This window comes from Berghia stephanieae, chromosome 11 (assembly GCF_034508935.2).
Source record: "Berghia stephanieae isolate SIO BIC M18660-M18661 chromosome 11, UCSD_Bste_1.3, whole genome shotgun sequence".
Taxonomy (NCBI): domain Eukaryota; kingdom Metazoa; phylum Mollusca; class Gastropoda; order Nudibranchia; family Aeolidiidae; genus Berghia; species Berghia stephanieae.
Window position 1 is genome coordinate 44,171,033 of NC_088370.1, and position 22,500 is coordinate 44,193,532.

At 37.3% G+C, this 22,500-nt stretch overlaps 1 long non-coding RNA gene across 1 annotated transcript in view; it reads left to right on the forward strand.

Moving 5' to 3' along the window:
• The window catches only part of LOC144956444 (uncharacterized), a 150,384-nt gene that overhangs the window by 91,901 nt on the left and 35,983 nt on the right, over nucleotides 1–22,500 (forward strand). The gene's annotated exons all lie outside the window — the stretch shown is intronic.

Here is a 22,500-nt window from a genome sequence, read left to right on the forward strand (position 1 = left end):
TGGTTTTGGAATGCTAGGATTCTGGCACACTGCATTCCTCCAAATGAGAGTTTGAAAGTTGGCTCTTGATATGTGCAGTGACAATACTTGACTACAAGGAGGCATCTGACACAGATCAATTCCACCACTGCATGAGATGGTACCTTTCTTTCCTTTGAAACGCTGGCTAACTATGTCATACCTCACTTTGTTGACACTTGTGCATGAGGTTTTGCCATACAGCTTGCACAGAAATGACTTTAACATGAGACAGTCATTACTCGAAACAGCTGCTGATGTTCCAAATCTGGAGAACAGAATTCTAAGATCTTCCTCCTTTTGAAGAAATTTTAGAGCTTTCAGCTTTCCTTGCCCAGCAAAGCAACTTGTTGTGTCACAGCCTGTGAATGACTGGACACCAAGTAATGCATCACACATCTGTTTAGACAAAGTCTTTGCTATCTGAGAGACATTGATTTGTCGCCTGTTGTTGCCACAGCCAGTATCAAAAATCAGGGTCTTTCCAATTGTCTCTGAGAATGAAAGGAGAAGTAAGAAGACATCCGTGTCTGGTGATCTGACAACAATTGTTTCACAGTTTGGTTGGCGGGAAGCATATTGACAGTGCAGTATAATTCGTGTGTCTGCCTCTTCCTGTGATGAGTAGATATCTAGACAAGGTACAGCTGTGGTAAATTCATCCGTGTCACTGTAAAGTAAGGTGCATCTCTCTTCACAGACAAAGAAGATTTCCCTGTTTCTCAGTTTCTTTGCATATTCGTTACTTTCCCATTCCTTGAGGAGAAACCTGATAAGGGATCTTTTGTTATCAACGCAGCTGAGAAATGATTTCCAACGTCTGGGCACTGTTGTTTCAGATCCTCTTAACAAGTATGCATTATCTTCAGAAGATCATCTCCTCAATCTCTCACAACCTTTGATTGAATCTTCTATGTAAGTATCAGTCACAAAGTGTACACAAGCTGCTTGTGGTAAGGAGGAAAATGTAAGTTTGGCTACTTCACCAAATGTATTTGGGATTGCTGACAGAGTTTGTAACAGTGCATTGCCATCAACAATGTAAACGGTGTTTGTTTTTTTGCATAATCCTCGAACCTTAATGAATTGTCAGGCGTGAGCTTGTGCAACAGAGTTGCTTTGTTGGTCTTCAGAGGTAAACCATCTGATGAAGCCAGCGACCATGGAGTAGGTGTTAGAGGATATTGAAGAACTTTTTGAAGATCAACACTGTGCTCTTGGGGCAAAACAAGAAGCTGGCCAAATAAATTTCTTTGTGCCTTGATTTTGACCACGTTCATGTCTTTTTTCACTGTTACCACTTTCCTCAATGATGCAAATGTCTTGGTCTTGTTCCTATCTAATGGCTTGTGAAATTCTACAGTCTTTTCCTTCAGTCTGTTTTCAACAAAACTTTCAAACAATCTTTTTCCTGTTTTTTTCCACGGCTAGCAGGTCATCAGCAACATCCTCTTGCACTTTCATTCCTGAAGCTAGACTGACCAGACCATCTTCAACTTCAAAGGGATTGATAAATACTGAAAATGCCTGGATGATCTTTTGCACTCGCTTTTCACTTTGTCTTTTTTCTGCAAGGCTCAATTCTTTGTGGGTGTCTATATCCATACAGTTGTTGTTGCTGATCATTCTTTGGGTTGCTGATACATATTCTGCTCGATTGTGTCTTGTTACACTCCAACGGTAATAGCTTGGAAGACTCTTGCTGAACCCAACAATACCTCCTTTTGTCTTTGCAGTTTGTTTATTGTTTGTTCAATGGTCATATCAACTGCTATTCTTCCAGCAGGCGTCCTTGATCTGGAGACACTAAATCCATTATCGTGTAACATTTCTTCTGCCCCTGGGTGGGAATGAATCAGGTTGGCTAGTGACACAAAATATACACTGAGATACTTGGCATAATTGTGGTGATTCATGGTAAAAAGCAGTGGGCACAGTTCTTTTAAACAAGATATATGAAGAAGAAAGTTGTTTGTCTTTGTAGCTCGCAGAAACTGGAGGAGAAGCCAAACTCTGTCCATGTATTGGATCCAGTATTGTGCAGTTTTTCCGTACTTTCCTGAGCGGAAACTCTCTTTGAAGGCTTCATACTGGGAAAATAACTCAGCATACACAGTTGACTGGAGAATTTTATTAGCTGTATGGCTTGAAATTCCTTCGGTAAATTCCTTTATGTAAGACATGAGGTCTTTACTGAGTTTTGAATCTGTGTCCTGCTCAAATTTTGCAAGCAGAAGCCTCTCTAGAGCCTCCAAAACAGACACATGCACTCGTATAGCCCTGTTGTAGTTCTTTCCACTCATAACCCTATCCATAGAACCATGTGCACATAGCCCAGCTTCAGTCACAATTTCTTCAAAACCAGATCCTCTTTGGAGCTTTCCCAGGGCACCAAGATATGACATTATGGTGTGAAAGACACCCAGGTGAATAATGACTGTTTTGTAAAGCTGTGGGTTTTGCCAGACAATATCGTAAGCTTTCTTTGCTACAGCAAGGTCAAATGTTACAAATGTATATGGCTGACCAAGCTCTTGTGTTGCCTCCAAAGATAGTTGTAGCACCTTCTGTACTGTAGCTGCTTCAGTTATGGGAGCATTGATGACAGGCATATATTCAACAATTGAAGGCATGTTGGTTTCATTTTCATTTTGGGGGTTTGGAGTTGTTGATGGAAGCCAACCTTTCCAGCCAGGGAAACGTTCTCCGTCTGAATTCAACTTCATCCTACAGAACACCCACAGAAAATTATCTTGGTGCAGCTGTCTTGATTGTTTTCTACTGTTGTTGTGGAAACAGTCAGAGAAGGTTCTGCTCTTCCAGTTGCAAAGCAAGGCTGAATTTGGATGGGTTTGAAAGTTGCTGACCTTTTCTTTGTTTTTCCAGTCGTGACATTTTGTTGGTGTGAAATAGGGTTAAGTCTAAAAATCACAAAATTACGCTTACACCAAAGGATACACTTTCAGAAATATGTGTTATATGCCCATTAATCATGCCTGAATTGTGCTAGTACAAAATTCCTCTTGTTTATTTATCACTGAAAGGAAGCAAATACACTGTAATATATATTTTTTTCATATTATAGAGAAAATGGCTATCAAAGATTTAAAAACCCTATATAGCTTTGTAAAATATTTTATGATATGAGGCAAAAAATGAGAAATGACAATAAAATTCCACCATTTATTGCATTTGAAGCAATTTTAGGGTGATAAACAATCATTTTATGCACAAAAATGAGTTCACGAAAAATTGCACCCGATGACCTTTCAAGGGCCATAACTCCTGTAAATGATACTTGAAAAAACTGTAACACCCGGATTAATTTGTGTTATATGTCCCTGAAGCATGCCTGAATTGTGCTAGTGCAAAATCCCTCTTGTTTATTCATCCTGAAAGGAAACAAGTACACTGTAATATATATTTTTTTCAAATTATAGAGAAAATGGCTATCAAAGATTTAAAAACGCTATATGGCTTTGTAAAATATTTTATGATATGAGGCAAAAAATGAGAAATTACAATAAAATTCCATTATTGATTGTATGTGAAACCATTTTAAGATGATAAACAACCATTTTATGCACAAAAAAGATTTCACAAAAAATTGCACCTAATGACCTTTCAAGGGCCGTAACTCTCGTAAATGACACTTGAAAAAACGGTAACACCCGGATTAATACTCAAGATATATTGCTGTTTCAGAAAAACCATGTGGCGAAAACTCCCCCAGGGGGGGGAGGGTTTCGCCCACTGGCCCATGCACTACTCCTATAGTCATGAATAGTTGTTATAAAAATATGACGCTATATCAGACAATAAAACCCCTTCCATTGTATTGTCATGACAAATCTCCCACACCATAGACTCCTATAGTCATGAATAGTTGTTATAAAAATATGACGCTATATCAGACAATAAAACCCTGTCCATTGTATTGTCATGACAAATCTCCCACACCATAGACTCCTATAGTCATGAATAGTTGTTATAAAAATATGACGCTATATCAGACAATAAAACCCCGTCCATTGTATTGTCATGACAAATCTCCCCACCATAGACCCCTATAGTCATGAATAGTTGTTATAAAAATATGACGCTATATCAGACAAAACCCCGTCCCATTTTATTACAAAGGAATCAGTTTGGTCGACATTCATAGTTGTCATTTCTCTACAGTAAACTCTTCTTCTAGAGGAGATAAAATTACGTGTTATATCAACATTCCAATTTACTTGATGTATTGTCTGTGTTTTAACATGGAATTGGTTTGTACAAAACATTTGTATGATTGGATTTTTATCTTTTGATGATGTTGATTTTGATGATGTTGTTGGTGCTGTTGATTTTATGATGATGATTAATACAGTGCAACCCCTGGATAACGACACTGCCCGGGACCGGAAAATGATGTCGTTATCCAGGGGTGTCGTTATTCCTGGGTTTTCCAAGATGGCGGGAAAAGGGGGTGTGGTGAGACCCATGAATACCTAACAGTGAGATGCGAGGTCCAGTGCTTGAGAGAAGACACGTTCAAAAACGTTAGAATGAGTGAACAAGTATTTCTCCTGTTTACAAAGAGTATGGATGCTATGCGCTTGGCTAAGAAACTCACAACATTGCCATCCTGAAAAATAATGGACAAACACACCTAACTATGTGTACCTGAGTGATGTCAACTTCATTCCATCTATACCAGTTTCGATTTCACTTTCAAATGTGTATTGTCTTTGTTTTGATCATAGTCAGTACTTGAGCGCCATTTAAAAAGACTTACTAAGAATAAAGCAAGAAAATAAATTTCCAATATGATAAATTCCCACGAGAACATAGATGCACACATCTAGTTTAGATTTGAATTAAAATGAAATCCATACGATACTGCTGATGATATTTGAATATCGAGATACTTTATAAGTCCACTAGAATTTACAAGCACTTAAAAATGAGTAGACCTAAATCTTGTGATATAAAAAAAACAACAACAAACAAACAAAAACTAGATATGAATCACAATAAGATCAAATGTGGACTGATGTTTAGCGTGACAACCGATGTTTCAAATGAAAATAATAAAGTGAAAGAGGCTGTTACTGCTTTCCCGGCGATTCCAATATATTACGTATAAGACCATAAATATCCTTCCTTGCCCCCACTGGACACGGCAATGCCTGATATCAGCTAACCTCAACTGACCTCAGACAGGTAGCTATCATGGACGGTTAATGGACCCCCGAGAGTTCCATCCACTGATCAACTTCTTTGCTGTGAGCAAGTGCAGATTCCACACAGTGTAAACATGTGTTCTGATTGGTCGGTAATAGATGATACTGGTCGGTAATAAAGCATCTCTTTGGGAGGGGGAAAAGGCGTTTGAGATGACGATGTCTGGGTATTAAACATGGGCATGAACTGCCGATTGTTGTTATATCGATGTCGCTAAACAGGAGTTTTACTAAAATGTATGTCGTTATTTTGGGTCTTTTTATTACTAATAACATATAGCAAAAAAAATCGGGACCAGAGGTCTATGTCGTTATCCAGAGGTTGCCGTTATCCATGGTGTCGTTATCCAGAGGTTGTCGTTATCCAGATGTTGTCGTAATTCAGGGGTGTCGTTATCCAGAGGTTGTCGTTATTCAGAGGTGTCGTTATTCAGGGGTGTCGTTATCCAGAAGTTGTCGTTATGTCGTTATTCAGTGGTGTCGTTATCCAGAGGTTGCACTGTATGTTGTCTTTTGATGATGGTATCACTATTTTGAAGGGTGTCATTGGTGAGTAGTGAAAGCATCGCACTGTTCCCCGGTTCAAGCTCCGCCTCACACACTTTCTTTTTCGTTTCCTTGGGAAAGATTATAAGCCCTGGGTTGAAGTGACGATGCTAAGCTCCTAGAAGCTGTGGACTGTAAAAAGTGATGAACAAAAATGAATAGAACACCTTCAAGAAATAACAAAATACCAAACACGGAACGTTTTGGGCTCAAAACCCTTCTTCTCTATAAAAATATTGGAATGGAAACAAAATGAAGCGAGTGCCAAATTGAGCGGAATATCAAATTACACTTAAAATTTGATGGATAAAAAAGAACATAAGTAGAATAGAAATATGTGTTACTGTTGGCTAAGGACCCTTTGTAAAGCGCTTTAAGCCCATTCAGTAGATATAACGTGATATAGATGTTTAAGATTTGTAGATGTGTAAATAGAATTCTATTTATATAACATGTTTGTAAAGCTGTGGTTGTGAGAATCGAAATGTCCTTGTATATAAAAGTTCCAGATGTAATCATTAAATATGCATGTAGAAATGGAAATAGAGTATTTAGAATGAATAAATTAAAAACTCTGGTTTGTTCAACTTATTATTATTATTGTTGTTGTTGTTGTTGTTATTATTATTATCATCATATTGAAACTTTTGAGAGTTTAAATGTGACTACCCTACTACAGACGGCCTTCAGCGTCCATTAAAAAATGACTTCTACATCTTTCCACATTCTTGCTACAATTTCAACCCTCCTGCATCATCTGTTGTTGTTGTTGTTGTTGTTGTTGTTGTTGTCGTTGTTGTTGTAGTTGTTGTTGTTGTTATTGTTGTTGTTGTTGTTGTTATTGTTGTTTTTGTTGTTGTTGTTGTTGTTGTTGTTATCTTGCGTCGTTCAAGCATATCATAACTGTTGACTAAATAGTCCTACAGAGACATTAGGCTTATGTAGCGGATTGAATGATATGAAACGGCAATTGCATGCAACCCTTTGGTTAAGACGCTACCCTATCGGAAAGTACTTCTCTAAAAGACCCAGATACTCAACCACTGCTGGGTGGGGAGGGTTGGGGGGGGGGGGTGGATCTCGACTTCACACGGGATCCATCTCAGTCCCTTTGAGTGTGAAATGAGTGCCCTACCAACTGAGCTATAGGATCACCCATCCCACGTATAACCTCCAATCTAATGTCTTTCCTTCCATGACATGTGACTGGTTATCAAATGACCTTAAAGTGTCACTAGTGCTAAAACAAACATAGAATGACGTCCAGAAATTCAAAGGTCTTTTAGTTGAAGGTCATTAGATCAAATCACTGACGATATATCAGTATTATTTCACTCCAAGGGGACTAGATCTCGCCTCCAAGGGCCAATGTACAAAATACACACATAGCACTGGACCACGGACCGAGCCTTGGGTGACACCGATGCTCAATGATAAATCAATCGATTGATTGCCGTCATCTAGAAATGACTCGAACCATTCAAGGACGATGTCACGGTATCAAAAATTCTACTAAAGACATAAACTGTGACAAAGAAGGCAAGTTTGATGTTGGTTTGAGACCGCTTGAAAATGCGTTTTGTGGATGATTAGTGGATATTGCGCTATATAAAATGACGAAAGAGAGAAATTATGCCGGTTGTGTCAAATGCGTCAAAACCACGATACTGCCATACTCTGGAAAAACACATATTTAAAAATTTGGACAGAAAAGAGTTTCATCTTGGCAAAAATCTCAAACCTGGGACTTAAGGAAGACATCACGAAGTCCCAGGTTTGAGCGGTTTTGTCAAAATGAGGGTCATTTAAATCGATCGATATTTGAAGGACGAGTTTTCTGGCCAAATTGTTAAATACGTGTTTTTCCCGAGTACGACAGGATATTTTCCAAACTGGCGTGTTGCTTTTTCAGCTTTGACGTCATGTACACGTCATATAGATTAGTCGGAATGTGAAAATTGTGGATTTTCATTTATTTTGCATTTTCTGAAAGAATGTGCTTCCCATAGCATTTATTTAATCTTTATTTGCAGTAAATCGGGTGATTTTTCATGAAGTTATGGTCAGATGTATGGGAAAGGTATCCAGCAACTTTTCTCAAATTTCATACTTTTTCAACTTGCCTAGCTGTAAAAAAATATTTAGAAGTGAAATTAAGCCTTCATATTTCCCGAAGATGTACAAAAAGGGTTGATTTAATCATTTATGACAAGATCTCATTTTTGATCCAAATTGACCTTCTAACTAAACTTGGCAAAATCTCAGTTCAAACCTTTTCACCATCCACAAACTGTCAGTCAATGTAACGTATTGTCTTCAAATAAACCAGGACTGATTCCATTGGATTTGATTTCCAACAAGACGGGCCAAAATCCCACACAAGTAAAACTACACGCGTCCTAGTTAAGAGAAAATGACACTGGATCTATTTATAAAGACGAATGTCCTCCAATGATTCCAAATTTAAGTCGAATCCGATGAATTCCAGCATTTTGTCAATGATGTCCAAAATACTTTATATGGATTAAACAACGATTTATATAGAATTAAGGAGCAGGCATCGGTGTAAGATAAAGAACCAAACAAGTCTGTATGAAAGGTGCCAGACAAATCAAGAAAGAAAAATAAGATAAAAAAGAACCCATCTCAAACAATTAGTCGATCTCAACTGGGGATCGAACCTCAGACCTTCAGATTAACGTCCTAGGTGCTACCAATTAATGGACCGACTGAGAGGGAACGTCAATGGAGAGCAAGTTGGACCGGAGAGGAATAATAATAATAATAATAATAATAATAATAATAATGATAATAATAATAATAATAATAATAATAATAATAATAATGATAATAATGAAAATAATGATAAAAATAATAATGATAATAATAATAATATAATAATAATAATAATAATAATAATAATAATAATAATAATAATAATAATAATAATAATAATAATAATATGATAATGATAATAATGATAATGATGATGATAATAATAATAATAATAATAATAATAATAATAATAATAATAATAATAATAATAATAATAATAATAATAGTAATAGTAATAATAATAATAATAATAATAATAATAATAATAATAATAATAATAATAATAATAATAATAATAATAATAATAACAATAATAATAATAATAATTAATAATAATAATAATAATAATAATAATAATAATAATAATAATAATAATAATAATAATAATAATAATGATAATAATAATAATAATAATAATAATAATAATAATAATAATAATAATAATAATAATAATAATAACAATAATGATAATAATAATAATTAATAATAATAATAATAATAATATTAATAATAATAATAATAATAATAATAATAATAGTAATAATAATAATAATAATAATAATAATAATAATAATAATAATAATAATAACAATAATAATAATAATAATAATAATAATAATAATATATACTTTATTCATTTTAAAAAAATGGAAATTCGTTTACAGACGTTGCATGCATAAAAATGTATAAACACAAAGAAGAGAATCTATGGCGACCCATCCCACCACACCAATTTCCTACGGTCACTATCACCCATCCCACCACACCAATATTCTACGGTCACTATCACCCATCCAGCCACCGGAATTTTGTACGGTCACTATCACCCATCCAACCACACCAATTTCCTACGGTCACTATCACCCATCCAACAACACCAATATTCTACGGTCACTATCACCCATCCCACCACACCAATTTCCTACGGTCACTATCACCCATCCACCCACACCAATTTTGTACGGTCACTATCACCCATCCCACCACACCAATTTCCTACGGTCACTATCACCCATCCACCCACACCAATATTCTACGGTCACTATCACCCATCCAGCCACCGGAATTTTGTACGGTCACTATCACCCATCCAACCACACCAATTTCCTACGGTCACTATCACCCATCCAGCCACCGGAATTTTCTACGGTCACTATCACCCATCCCACCACACAAATTCTCTACGGTCACTATCACCCATCCAGCCACCGGAATTTTCTACGGTCACTATCACCCATCCAACAACACCAATATTCTACGGTCACTATCACCCATCCCACCACACCAATTTCCTACGGTCACTATCACCCATCCAAGCACAGAAATTCTCTACGGTCACTATCACCCATCCCACCACACCAATTTCCTACGGTCACTATCACCCATCCAACCACACCAATTTTGTACGGTCACTATCACCCATCCAACCACACCAATATTCTACGGTCACTATCACCCATCCAAGCACACCAATTTCCTACGGTCACTATCACCCATCCCACCACACCAATTTTGTACGGTCACTATCACCCATCCAACCACACCAATTTCCTACGGTCACTATCACCCATCCCACCACACCAATTTTGTACGGTCACTATCACCCATCCAACCACACCAATTTCCTACGGTCACTATCACCCATCCCACCACACCAATATTCTACGGTCACTATCACCCATCCCACCACACCAATTTTGTACGGTCACTATCACCCATCCAACCACACCAATATTCTACGGTCACTATCACCCATCCCACCACACCAATATTCTACGGTCACTATCACCCATCCCACCACACCAATATTCTACGGTCACTATCACCCATCCCACCACACCAATATTCTACGGTCACTATCACCCATCCCACCACACCAATATTCTACGGTCACTATCACCCATCCCACACACCAATATTCTACGGTCACTATCACCCATCCCACCACACCAATATTCTACGGTCACTATCACCCATCCCACCACACCAATATTCTACGGTCACTATCACCCATCCACCACACCAATATTCTACGGTCACTATCACCCATCCCACCACACCAATTTCCTACGGTCACTATCACCCATCCCACCACACCAATTTTGTACGGTCACTATCACCCATCCCACCACACCAATATTCTACGGTCACTATCACCCATCCACCCACACCAATTTTGGACGGTCACTATCACCCATCCACCCACACCAATTTTGTACGGTCACTATCACCCATCCAACCACACCAATATTCTACGGTCACTTTCACCCATCCCACCACACCAATATTCTACGGTCACTATCACCCATCCCACCACACCAATTTCCTACGGTCACTATCACCCATCCACCCACACCAATATTCTACGGTCACTATCACCCATCCAACCACACCAATATTCTACGGTCACTATCACCCATCCACCCACACCAATTTTGGACGGTCACTATCACCCATCCACCCACACCAATTTTGTACGGTCACTATCACCCATCCAACCACACCAATATTCTACGGTCACTTCACCCATCCACCACACCAATATTCTACGGTCACTATCACCCATCCACCACACCAATATTCTACGGTCACTATCACCCATCCACACCACACCAATTTTGACGGTCACTATCACCCATCCACCACACCAATATTTACGGTCACTAATCACCCATTCCCACCCCACCAATATTCTACGGTCACTATCACCCATCCCACCACACCAATATTCTACGGTCACTATCACCCATCCACCCACACCAATATTCTACGGTCACTATCACCCATCCACCCACACCAATATTCTACGGTCACTATCACCCATCCACCCACACCAATATTCTACGGTCACTATCACCCATCCCACCACACCAATTTCCTACGGTCACTATCACCCATCCAGCCACCGAAATTTTCTATGATCACTGTACCCATCCGGTAACTGACCACGCAAAACTTTTCTTCATTAATTATTTGATAAAATGACAGACGAGACGAGATTTGTTCTCGCTGAACCACTGAGACGCGTTGTTTTGTTGGCACTTTTGGTCGTTGAATAAAGTCGATTATCCGGTATACGTGACGTAATTTTTGGCCTATGTGTGACTGGCCCTGGTCATGTGATAGATGAGTAAACATTCAAATGTGCCGCAATAATGGGAGGAAATATTTGCCAATACTCTCGTTTATGGAAAGCTTTTAGTATGGGGTAACACAACAAAGGTCAAAGGTCACCAGCTTTGTCCAGAATAAATCACTCTTGTTTACCAGTTAACGGCCGTATTCTGAAAATATCGCAAAACGTATTTAAAAATTTGGCCAGAAAACTCGTCCTTTAGATATCAATCGGTTTAAATGGCCCTCGTCTTGACAAACAAAAATCTCTCAAACCTGGGACTTCGCGAAGTCTTTCTTTGTCCCAGGTTTGAGAGTTTTGTCAAGATAAAATTTAAATCTATTGATATTTGAAGGCCGAGTTATCTGTCCAAATATTATAATAGGTATTTTTTTTTGGGGAGATCGGCAATTAACTGGTAAATGGCGGAGAAATATAAAACGGGCTGCCACAAAATATTGGATTATTCCAAGTTGTCACCTTGGTGAATGGCGTGAGGCGTGGAATATACGACTGGTTGGCTTCACTGACATACACAAAGGTGGAAAATGAATTAAATAATTTGACAGTTGAGTTCATAATCATTGTCTTGCTCTGTGTATATTATTATTATTATTATTATTATTATTATTATTATTATTATTATTATTATTATTATTATTATTATTATATTATTATTATTATTATTATTATATTATTATTATTATTATTATTATTATTATCATCATCATCATCATCATCATTTTATTATTATCATCATCTTAATCATCATCAACCTCATCATCATCATCATCATCATCATCATCACCATCATCATCATCATCATCATCATCATCATCATCATCAATATCACCTTTATTATTTTTATCACTACTATACTGACTATCGCTACACGAAAATAAAACAACCCAATAGAATTACCTCCATATATTTTCCAATTCCTATTTGTGACAAAGGCTACACATAATGAATTCTCTATGCCAGTTTAGTATCAAAAAATCCTCAATCATCTCGGGTTGTGAAAGGGAGTGAAATGTTGTGATCTGCAATTTTCCCTGTGATTTTCATCAAAAAGAGCTGGATACCCCGTGACTGCCACCGTCAAATTCCAGTCTGTCTTACCTTACTAAAGATTTCATCTTTCTATTCAGAAAGTTTATCATTGTGTCATCGAGTGTGAGTGAAAGAAATTATGTGTTTTCTTGGACAAATTCTGATGAAATTGTATGAAGTCTTATATAATATTATTATTTTGTTTTGAGATGTAACCGGAAACTAAAACGGTTGAGACCGCAAACTTAGGGATTCTAGGTGGGGATCCTGACCTCCCATAGTGGGCAGGGGGGATTCACATTGTGTCTTCTATCCTCTTATATCTGGTTGTCTTGGAATGAGGTTACTTGGTTTTGACCTGGCCTTGGCCGGAGTCCTAGCTGGGAGGGAAACAGTCAAATGCATAGTTATTGTTTTGGGAGATGATATTTTTTCCTTGTAAATCATCTCTGTTATGTATTATTATATTTGTTATGTTGAATTTATAATGTAAGCATTTGAGTGTGTTCCTATTTGTTGGATTTTGTGCTTGTGTCCGGATCAGACTTATAGGTGGTCTCAAACTAAGTACTTTGATAGTGTGCTCTTGGAATCTACATCTGATCCCTATTTGTTCCCAGTTCCCCTATGTCTTACTTTTTCTTAGGTGCTTTAATTATAATTCTAGAACTTTTTACTATCCCATTTTCTTCCTTTTTACTGGCGCTGATATAACCGAAAAGTATTGCAAGCGCCGTAAAACCATTAAAAACAAACAGACAAATTTAGGAGCTCCTTCCGTATGTTGGTGTTCAGTGTCAAGTCGGTAAACACGGCATTTGGGTAGTGATGGTATGTGTTTAAATGAAATACACACCATTTCTACCTGCAATATCAATCGTACGAATACACCAAAATATGATAGAGAGAATTTAGTGAGAAGAAACCACCAAACTGAATATAGAAAGCTGTAACAACCCGTGTCAAATTTCCATTGTATTACGTATTATAAACATGATGAGTGAGAGGATGTTTACCGACTTGACACGACCTGACATAGATACACATCTTCTGCTATTAAAACCCATTCCCACTCTAGAAGATTCGTGTCTCTATGCGGCCATGTGGCCTTGTGGTATGATTTCGCTTTTGGATCGGAAGATCCTAGGCTTCGAGTCCCGCTCGGCGAATAGTTGGATCCTTGGAAAAGACTCTTTAGTGAGAGAATACGAGTAAATTTTACTCATATTCTCTCACCGTACTCTGGTATAAAATGAGTATCTGGCCGTTAACAGCGTTCGTTGTCTTTGTCCGAAAAAAATGTAATATCGCCTAATAGGCATCATGTCCCGTCCTACACGTTAAGTGTTGGTGTTGGCAAGGGACTCCTTGTAAAGCGCTTTGAGCACGTTTAGTAGATATTGCGCTATATAAAAGCTCAAACTCAAGTTTGAGAGTATTTCTATTGTAACTATTTGGCTTACCGGACCTGCAAATAAACATACGTCGGGAATAGCCTTTTGAAAAGCGGTGTTTTTGTTGTTTTTTTTTGTTTGTTTTTTTTACGAAACTCGCCGAAAGCCGAAAAAATAAAAACCCAAAGAAAAGTAGGAATCAAATCTGTGATTTTAGAAAATATCAGAAATGTTTTAAAAATTGAAAGAAAAAATTGAGCATTTTATATGGAGCAATATCCATTAAACATAGTCAAAGCGTTTACAGAGGGTTCCTGGCCAACAGCAACACTTAACATGTAGGACGGGACTTGAAGGGACTCAACTATGCGCCGGGTGAGGCTCGAACCCAGGACTTTCCTATCCGAAAGCGATGGCCAGACCACAAGACCACAGAGCCACACACAATTTTTAAAGTATTGATTTTGATTTTATGAGACGTGCACCTCAATACCGTGTCTGTAGGTGTAAGCTAGTTTTAATTTTCTGTAAGTGTAAAGTGTTTTAAGGTCATTTATAGATTTGTAGGAACAAAGACGTGGGTGATGAAGAGTGAACACATTACAAAAATAAGCATTTTTCAGTGACAGGTAATCCTGTCTACACACCACTTCTACAAACTCTGTTCTACAGTAATCTAACACATTTCAAAGGACGTTTGACAGGGGCAGGTAATCGTGTCTACACACCACTTCTACAAACTTTGTTCTACAGTAATCTAACACATTTCAAAGGACGTTTGACAGGGGCAGGTAATCGTGTCTAAACACTACTTCTACAAACTCTGTTCTACAGTAATCTAACACATTTCAAGGGACGTTTGACAGGGGCAGGTAATCGTGTCTACACACCACTTCTACAAACTCTGTTCTAGAGTAATCTAACACATTTCAAGGGACGTTTGTCAGGGGCAGGTAATCGTGTCTACACACCACTTCTACAACACATTTCAAGGGACGTTTGACAGGGACAGGTAATCGTGTCTACACACCACTTCTACAATCTCTGTTCTACAGTAATCTAACACATTTCAAGGGACGTTTGACAGGGGCAGGTAATCATTTCTACACATTCTATTCTACATTAGTCATGTACATTTCTATAGACGTTTTTGACAGGGGCAGATAATCATGTTGACACACTTCATTCTACCGTAGTCTTGACACGTTTCCATAACGTTTGACATGGGCAGATAATCATGCTTATATTCTACAGTAGTCTTGTGCATTTCTATATACGTTTGACAGGGGCAGAGAATCATTTTGACACAATCTATTATACAGTAGTCTGACATTTTTTCATAAATCGGACACTATGACTGGATACATCGATCTTGTATAATAATCAACACTAGACTGGATTAAATTAGATACTTGACTGGAAAATCAGACACAGTCTGATAAATTAGACACTATGACTTGATAAATCAGACACTATGACTGGATGAATCAGACACCCCGTTGGATAAATCAGACACCATGTCTGGATAAATCAGACACGTTCTGGATAAATCAGACACTATGACTGGATAAATCAGACACTATGACTGGATAAACCAGACACTATGACTGGATAAATCAGACACCATGTCTGGATAAATCAGACACCATGTCTGGATAAATCAGACACATGTCTGGATAAATCAGACACTCATGACTGGATAAATCAGACACCATGTCTGGATAAATCAGACACTATGAATGGATAAATCAGACACCAGTCTGGATAAACCAGACACTATGACTGGATAAATCAGACACCATGACTGGATGAATCAGACACCATGACTGGATAATCAGACACCATGTCTGGATAAATAGACACTATGTCTGGATGAATCAGACACTATGACTGGATAAATCAGACATTATGTCTGGATAAATCAGACACCATGTCGGATAAATCAGACACTATGACTGGATAAATCAGACACTATGACTGGATAAATCAGACACTATGTCTGGATAAATCAGACACTATGACTGGATAAATCAGACACTATGACTGGATAAATCAGACACTATGTCTGGATAAATCAGACACCATGTCTGGATAAATCAGACACCATGTCTGGATAAATCAGACACTATGACTGGATAAATCAGACACTATGACTGGATAAATCAGACACTATGTCTGGATAAATCAGACACCATGTCTGGATGAATCAGACATCATGACTGGATAAATCAGACACCATGACTGGATGAAATCAGACATCATGACTGGATAAATCAGACACCATGTCTGGATAAATCAGACACCATGTCTGGATGAATCAGACACTATGACTGGATAAATCAGACATTATGTCTGGATAAATCGGATACCACGTCTGGATAAATTTGACACTATGACTGGATAAATCAGACACTATGACTGGATAAATCAGACACTATGACTGGATAAATCAGACACTATGACTGGATAAATCAGACACTATGACTGGATAAATCAGACACCATGTCTGGATGAATCAGACACTATGACTGGATAAATCAGACATTATGTCTGGATAAATCGGATACCACGTCTGGATAAATTTGACACTATGACTGGATAAATCAGACACTCTGACTGGATAAATCGGACACTAATGTCTGATAAGCCGGACACCGAAAAGTGAAACTTTAAATAATAGCATTAGAAATACACATTTCTAGGAAAGCTTTTTTCTTCGGCTGCAGGGGTGGGGGTGGTGGGGGTGTACAAGAAATTGTTCATATTCCCTCCATGTTTGTTATAATTTGGCTGCTGAGAGTTCTAAGATATACGATATTATAATTTGTTTTTTGAGTGGCGGAAAAAAGGGTTCTACGATAACCAACGTTATGATTTTGCCGTTGAGGGTTCTACGATAAATCATGTTCTGATTTGGTTGTTGAAGGTCAATGTTATGATTTGGTTGTTGAAGTTCCATGTTAGGATTTGGTTGTTGAAGGTCAATGTTATGATTTGCTTGTTGAAGGTCAATTTTATGATTTGGTTGTTGAAGGTCAATGTTATGATTTGGTTGTTGAAGTTCCATGTTAGGATTTGGTTGTTGAAGTCCATGTTCTGATTTGGTTGTTGAAGGTCAATGTTATGATTTGGTTGTTGAAGTTCCATGTTAGGATTTGGTTGTTGAAGGTCAATGTTATGATTTGCTTGTTGAAGGTCAATTTTATGATTTGGTTGTTGAAGGTCCATGTTATGATTTGGTTGTTGAAGGTCAATGTTATGATTTGGTTGTTGAAGGTCCATGTTATGATTTGGTTGTTGAATGTCATGTTATGATTTGGTTGTTGAAGGTCAATGTTATGATTTGGTTGTTGAAGGTCCATGTTATGATTTGGTTGTTGAAGGTCAATGTTATGATTTGGTTGTTGAAGGTCCATGTTATGATTTGGTTGTTGAATGTCCATGTTAGGATTTGGTTGTTGAAGGTCAATTTTATGATTTGCTTGTTGAAGGTCAATTTTATGATTTGGTTGTTGAAGGTCCATGTTATGATTTGGTTGTTGAAGGTCCATGTTATGATTTGGTTGTTGAGAGTTCTAAGATAACCGATGTAACGATTTCATTGTTGAGTGGCGGAAAGAAAAACGCCGCCAATTTCTACACGGAACTGTACATTCCAACAAAACAACGATGACTCTACCACAGTATTTCACAAAACAACAATCTACATTCACAAAAAAATTATCATAGCAGTAAGTTCACAATCCCAACACACAGAACCTACAAATATAAAAATACTTTCTTCCCAAGAACCATCACGTAATGAAAACTCTCCCACCAGAAATCCTAGATATTACAAACAACAACAAAAAATTTGATCATCTATTAAACATTTATCTTTGAACTAAATAACACAATAATGGAGAAAGTCACCACATATTTATAATTGTATAAAATCTGCAGTGATGGGCAATTCGCCGTTTGCAGATAAATACGTTGAACTTGAAAGGAGTAAGCACAAAACATGAACACAGCAGATAATTGCCGAACAAAAGGAACACCAGAAACGGTGATAAAACAATTCAACATTTCAACAAGAACCATACTTACAACACCTTGACGACAAACAGACAAACATACCTACAAACAAAACAAGATGACATTTCACTTGTACTTTTCCCTGGACACCTTCATCTCCTGCAGCAGACACGTCCCAGATCTATCAACACCAACTAACTGTAATTGGTCTGAAAGTCAATCAGGAAGAATAGTCGTGACGTCATAATATACAATTTTTCCGGTTCCAAAATCATTGGAAGTGTATACAGCCATTCATTGGGTTAAACATTGAATCATATGGTGGCATCAATCTCTAGTAGCAGGATGTATAGGCAGATTCCCAGGTTTACGGAACGGAAAAGAGCGAAGATGGCTGATCTTTATTGACGACCAGGGTATATTAAGCAAGACGAAAAATATGTTCACGTTCAAAAACGTTTATTTTAGGCAATTGCCAATGTAACTCATACAAAAATATATTTTCATCAACAAATCAAATAAGTAAAATCAATAATAAAGCAAGGCAAACAACGAAAATAATAATGATAATAACAGTAATAATAATACTAATATGAGGCCACTACTAGGAAACCAGAAGAAAAATTACATAAGTCTTGTATTCAGTTCTCCGGAAGACTGGTTTTACACTTCCAATGAGATTGGAACCCGTTTTTTAACAACTCACGATTGTTCCATATTGAAACCAGACCCATGCCTTAGTCACATGACCATGTGTTTGAGAGCATTCCGTTCAACGTCATGCAGGAGAGACTATTGATTACCTCCCTTTGACCAGGACAATGACTAAGTGAAATGAACCCAAACATTCTAATGTGTGACTATGCATTCTATTTATAGCACTTAGGTCATCCGGAATTTAAAAAATACTTGAGCTTTTATATAGCGCAATATCCACTAACATGCTCAATACGCTTTACAGGGGGTCCTGAGACAACAGCAACACTTTACATGTAAAACGAGACATGACGCTTGTTAGGCGATATTACAAAATTAAAATCGGGCATAGACAACGCTGTTTACGACCAGGTACTCATTTTACACTTGAGTAAAGTGAGAAAATGTGAGTAAAGAGGTTTGTTTTCCAAGGACTCAACGTTGCACCGAGCGAGGCTCGAACCCAGGACCTACAGATCCGAAAGCGACTGTCAAAACACAAGACTACATAGCCGCACCGATTGCGTAAAAAAACAATATTTTGTTACTACGATGACCTATTGATACTTAAGACATGGACATTTGGAATACATACTGCCTTTGTACAATTCATGTATAGGCATTGTATTATCATACTGCTATTGTAAGTATCACTACTTTGTATTTTCATCGGCTTGCCTATTTAGTATCATTATAGCAAGTTTAGTATAGCAAGTTTAAACCTATTTAAGTATACAGCGCTGGCTATTGTATTCAGTACTTGTCTATTGTAATATCAGTACTACCTATTGTAAGTAAACAGTACTGACCTATTGTAGTTTCAGCTGCTAATGTAAGTACTGTACTGATATTGTAAGTATTCATACTGACCATTGTAAGTATTCAGTACTGACCTATTGTAAGTTATTACTACTGACCTATTGTAAGTTATCACTACTGACCTATTGTAAGTTATTACTACTGACCTATTGTAAGTAAACAGTACTGACCTATTGTAAGTATACAGTACTGCACTATTGCAAGTAATACAGTTGACCTATGTAAGTATTCAGTACTGACCTATTGTAAGTATACAGTCTGACTATTGTAAGTTTACGTACTGCCCTATTGTAAGTATTCAGGCTGCTATGTAATTACTACTGACCTATGTAAGTATTCAGCTGGACCTATTGTAAGTATACAGTACTGACCTATGTAAGTATTACAGTACTGACCTATTGTAAGTATTCATACTGACCTATTGTAAGCACTACTATGTAGTACTAGACCTATTGTAAGTATACAGTACTGACCATTGTAAGTATACAGTACTGACCTATTGTAAGTATACAGTACTGACCTATTGTAAGTATTCAGTGCATGAGCCTATTGTAAGTATACAGTACTGACCAATATTGTCAAGTATTAACCTGACTATTGTAAGTATACAGTACTGACCTATTGTAAGTATTCAGCTGACCTATGTAAGTATCAGTCTGACATTGTAAGTATACAGTACTGACCTATGTATTTGATTATCAGTACTGACCTATGTAAGTATCAGCTGACTATTGTAATGTGTATACAGTACTGACCTATTGTAAGTATACAGTACTGACCTATTGTAAGTATACAGTACTGACCTATTGTAAGTATACAGTACTGACCTATTGTAAGTATTCAGGGCTGGCCTATTGTAAGTATACAGTACTGACCTATTGTAAGTATACAGTACTGACCTATTGTAAGTATTCAGGGCTGGCCTATTGTAAGTATACAGTACTGATCTATTGTAAGTATACAGTACTGACCTATTGTAAGTATTCAGTGCTGACCTTATGTAAGTATTCAGTGTTGACCTGATGTAAGAATCCAGTACTGACCTATTGTAAGTATTACAGATGAGACTATTGTAAGTATCAGCTGGCCTATTGTAAGTAAACAGTACCGACCTATTGTAAGTTATCACTACTGACCTAATGTAAGTATTCAGTACTGACCTATTGTAAGTAAACAGTACTGACCTATTGTAAGTATTCAGAGCTGGACCTATTGTAAGTATACAGTATGCTGAAATAGTATTGTAAGTATACAGTACTGACCTATTGTAAGTATACAGTACTGACCTATTGTAAGTATTCAGGGCTGGCCTATTGTAAGTATACAGTACGGACCTATTGTAAGTATTCAGGGCTGGCCTATTGTAAGTATACAGTACTGACCTATTGTAAGTATACAGGTATCATGACCTATTGTAAGTATTCAGGGCTGCCTATTGTATAACAGTATGACTAGTTAGTACGACTACTTGTAAGTATACAGTACTGACCTATTGTAAGTATACAGTACTGACCTATTGTAAGTATACAGTACTGACCTATTGTAAGTATTCAGGGCTGCCTATTGTAAGTATACAGTACTGACCTATTGTAAGTATACAGTACTGACCTATTGTAAGTATTCAGGCTGCCTATTGTAAGTATCAGCTGCTATGTAAGTACAGTTGACCTATTGTAAGTATACAGTACTGACCTATTGTAAGTATACAGTACTGACCTATTGTAAGTATACAGTACTGACCTATTGTAAGTATACAGAACTGACCTATTGTAAGTATTCAAGGCTGGCCTTTTGTAAATATACAGTACAGACCTATTGTAAGTATACAGTACTGACCTATTGTAAGTATTCAGGGCTGGCCTATTGTGAGTATACAGTATGGACCTATTGTAAGTATTCAGGGCTGGCCTATTGTAAGTATTCAGGGCTGGCCTATTGTAAGTAGAGTACTGACCTATTGTAAGTATACAGTACTGACCTATTGTAAGTATACAGTAATGACCTATTGTATGTATACAGTACTGACCTATTGTAAGTATACAGTACTGACATATTGTAAGTATTCAAGGCTGGCCTATTGTATTTATACAGTACTGACCTATTGTAAGTATTCAAGGCTGGCCTATTGTAAGTATGCAGTACTGACCGATTGTCAGTATAGTGTACTGACCTATTGTAAGTATACAGTGCTGACATATTGTAAGTATTCAAGCTGGCCTATTGTATTTATACAGTACTGACCTATTGTAAGTATTCAAGGCTGGCCTATTGTAAGTATGCAGTACTGACCGATTGTCAGTATACAGTACTGACCTATCGTAAGTATTCAGGGCTGGCCTATTGCGAGTATACAGTACGGACCTATTGTAAGTATTCACAGGCTGGCCTATTGTAAGTATACAGTACTGACCTATTGTAAGTATACAGTACTGACCTATTGTAAGTATTCAAGGCTGGCCTATTGTAAGTATACAGTACGGACCTATTGTAAGTATTCAGGGCTGGCCTATTGTAAGTATACAGTACTGACCTATTGTAAGTATTCAGTCCTGACCTATTGTAAGTATTCAGGGCTGGCCTATTGTAACTACAGTACTGACCTATTGTAAGTATTCAGGGCTGGCCTATTGTAAGTATACAGTACTGACCTATTGTAAGTATACTGTATTGACCTATTGTAAGTATACTGTATTGACCTATTGTAAGTATACAGTAAATACCTATTGTATGTATATAGTACTGACATATTGTAAGTATTCAAGGCTGGCCTATTGTAAGT